We start from the raw sequence: 4,010 nt of genomic DNA, 5'->3' as shown, positions 1-4,010 counted from the left end.
TCGGAGCAGTTGTGACGGCAGCCGACCTCACCAGCGCCATATTGTTTGCATATGTTCAGGTTCGTGTTCTGTAGTCAGTTTGTTCTCGGTATAGTTTAGTCTTTTTTCCGTTCGCCATTTGTCCATTTTTATTTTTGTGTTTAATAAACCACCCTCACACCTTTACAAGCTCCTGCGTTTGGATCCTCCTTTAATTCCCACAGGGCTCATGTCACTCGCCGTGACAACTTGAGTCTGGCCCGAAAAGTGATTTGTTGCATCTGGACCGTTAGGACCATAATACCTAATGTATAATTTGCGTTACATAGAGTTATTTGTGAGTTTTTGAGACTCGTTCATCATCAGTGTGAATTTGTTCCCCCATGAAACCTAAATAACTTGCACAATATATTTTTAACCATTTAAAAAAACATTCCAGATGTCATTCCAGAAATCATAAATCAAAATAATTATTTTGATTATTTTAATGATTTTTTTTCACGAATTTTTAATGGTTCATAAACTCTCCATTAAAAAAAGGATATTTATGGTAATTTTATATTCAAGGACTTAAGGGGTTAAAGTGACACACTATGATAAAAGATACACATAAATCTTGGGCTCTGTAGCTAATTTCGCCTTTCATAACATTCACGAGGGTGATTTGTTTTTTTAAGTAAAGACATAAATTTGTGGGTTTAGCTGCTCTGACTAAAAGCTGTTGCTGAACACTGACTTCATTACTATTTTAGTAAAATGGGCCTTTTAACTGTGTCAGTGAATTTTGGACCATTTTAAATGGAATTATCTGTATCATAACTTCCAAGTTCAAGTGGTTTGTGCTTGACTTTGGTAATTACTCAGCACTAACCAGCATGCATGTGTGTAGTGCGACGCAAGTGTAAAATCTATGGTTGCGTCTCACTAACTCATCCCTCTCAAAAAACACTGGTTGCAGCGGGTTTCATTGTGGCCCTTTAAAAATCAACGTTTCCCTTAAAGGTAACTGCATTCCTCTTTTTGAGTCCAGTCTAAGTTACATGTTGTGCTATTTACAGTTAAAACGAGTACTTAGAAACTTTGTTACTCATCTCCTTCTGTGCAGAACAACTACTTCTCCCCAGGACATAACTGGTCTAGACTGCTGACTTCTCACCCTCTCAACTTTTTAAACACAACATACAAACACACCTCTGACCTAGTCCACTGTGGACACTTGCTGTTGTCTTTGGCATCAACTCTAGACTCACAACACCATGTGTCTGTATCATTAAAGTGCAGAAACACTTTTTATACTCTGTAACCAGATGTGCCCTGGATGTGCCCTCTCCGGATAAACACAAAATACGGCTACAAACTACAAATTCTTTTGTAGGTACTATTAGTCGTTTTTTCCCATCTATGCCTGTAAATTATTAGCGTAGTAAATGTATTTAGTGGAAAGTTTGTCCCCAGTTGTTATGAAGAGCAAAAATAGCCACACTGACCAAAACGTATTTTGTTAATTTCTCCCTTAAAGTTGAACATTTTAACGGACTCAAGTGACCATTAGAGGAAATGCAGTTTTAATATTTATTTATTTTTAGAGTTGGCTGTTAAGATTAAAAATATATATATATTATTGGTTGTTTAAAACATACTTTTTGCATGTGGTTCTCAAAAGACTAAGATCAGAATTACACGAGTATCAGCCCACCTCTCACTCAACCATAACTCACTGCTGATGCATGTTTCACTTTCTGTTGCCTGGAAAATGACATAATTAACCTTTTTTAGATTTCAAGAATACATGAATCCTGTTCCCCCTCTCAACAACCTGCTCAATTATGCACCTCATTGCTCAACTCTGCCCTTATTATGACAGACAAATCCCCTTTGAGCGTGAAAGATCTCACTGAACTAAGATAACGCTTAAAATCTGAGCACAGCCACATTTAAGGCACCCAGTGAAATGTGTTTTAATTATCTGATCGCATATTTCAGGATCAGCATGGGCCTTTGGGGGTTGATGACACAGTTAAAAATGGTCAGTCTGAATGAAATAAAAGTTATTTGAGAGAAATCACTGCCTTTTACTGTTTTTGTAATGATTCCTAGTGATTTTTTTTTGAATAATTGAAAACCAGATTAAAGTAGAGCATTACTTCACATTGTCAGTTATTTACTCTTATTCTTCCGTGCAGCTGAACATAAACACTCTCATGCAGCATGAATAAAGTGTAACCCTAACCTATTTCTCTCTGTTTCACATGCACAATGATTGTGATTTTGTATTAGCCCCGAGGACAGTTATTTTTGTCTGAGTGACTTCAGCATTATTATTCAATGTTTCCTTTTCACCTTTATCCCTGTTTGTTGAAATATTCCTATCGCTCCAGCTTTTGGAACAGCCAGCCACTCAACATCCAACACTGAGAATCTGACTAACACAGATGGTGAGTCACTTTCTTTAGAAGGAAAGTTTTTTCCCACATATGTTTTGATGCACACTTGTGACTGTTTGGGAAAGCCTGTGTTTTGCTAAAATTACACTGCGTGTCTAGAGATTATTTTTCAGTGCTGTGTAATTTTGGATATTTCTGTGTTGTGAAATCCTTCCAATCTTCTGGATTTCTCCACGCTCTGTGACTAGAGGTGAAATCCCTCTGTATCTAACCAATTCTTTTTCACTGCCTCAAAATGACCACTAATCTTTCTTTATTCACCAGTGTTTCTACAAGTGTGTCAGTGAGATTTGGATTGATGTGACAGTAAGCAAAGAGGAAAGCCTTAGTGGTTTGCAGAGGAAGTGGCTTCATGATTAAGATGGGCGAGAGGAAAAGAGGAAGAGATCTATCTTAGGAAAAAGTCTATGACTGTGATTATGATCTAAATTCCAAGTAATGAGTTTGTCAGTGATTAAGCTGTATAGAACTTAAATGGGTAGAGTGGAGGTTTCATGAATCACATGATGCACTGAGTGTTTCTTCACTTACCTTTTTTACTCGCCATTTGTTTACACACCACTCTACATTTAATCTTTAGTTGTTATTAATCTCTGGCTCCCTTCCACAGCTTGTCTTTGTCCTGTCTTCAATTTGTCCCGATTCATGATTGAGGTGTGAGACAAACGACTACTGGTCCAAGTGTGTCAAAACAATGATTTTATTAAACACGTGTGGAAAGATGCACAGCTTTATATTGTCAACACCGATCTTCTGTCAAAACATACTTTCAGCATGGTTTTATTATGTCAGGGTTAACGCCCCTTCTCACGTCAGACAAAACATCACATATATAGGTTATAATTAACGACAGTTCAACAAGTTTCCGTGTTCAACAGTATTTTTCCCTATATGGTTGTCTGGCCCCTCCAGATGTTTCCTGTAGACCCCGGATCACTAGTTGCTAAGCAGAGACAAAGCAAGATGTCTTTCACCTTTACCCTAGAAATTATACTTAATGTCTATGTGTATGTAAGCATGTTAGGCCTTCATTCACAGCATACAAGTCATTTCATCAATATATCAATTCAGACATAGCGCTGAACGATGCTTTTAACCTTCATTAGACTATATGCTCAACTCTATCATAGGTACAAATGCAATGTGTGTAATAACATGATTGAAACTGTATGTTTAATAAATGGAATAAATGTTTAATCAAACGGCACTTCTCAAAGCTAAATAAAAAGATGTAAAAGAACTAAGATGATATAAAATGATATAATCCCCACAAATTCAAATTTGAAATCAACATTTGGGAGACATGGATGACCCATCCTCCAAATCAAAGAGGAGATGGAGCATCTGTGCTTATCGAATTGACAGCTTACATGTCTTTAAAGTCAACATCAATTCTCAAATGTATATACATGTCACGGCTGGCGGGGTTAGCCGTGTGGTGTGGGGGGAAAAGGAGGACCCAAAATGCGGCAGTGACTGATGATTCGAGTGTTTATTTACAAGTGGTGGAGTGGCAAAAACAGGCAGTGGGGCATGACAAAACAACTGCAGAAACCTAAACTGGGAGAACTAAATGACAAACCTGAG

This window comes from Haplochromis burtoni, unplaced genomic scaffold, assembly GCF_018398535.1.
Source record: "Haplochromis burtoni strain Fernald_Lab_line unplaced genomic scaffold, NCSU_Asbu1 Contig_443, whole genome shotgun sequence".
NCBI lineage: Eukaryota > Metazoa > Chordata > Actinopteri > Cichliformes > Cichlidae > Haplochromis > Haplochromis burtoni.
This window is presented reverse-complemented; position numbering follows the sequence as displayed.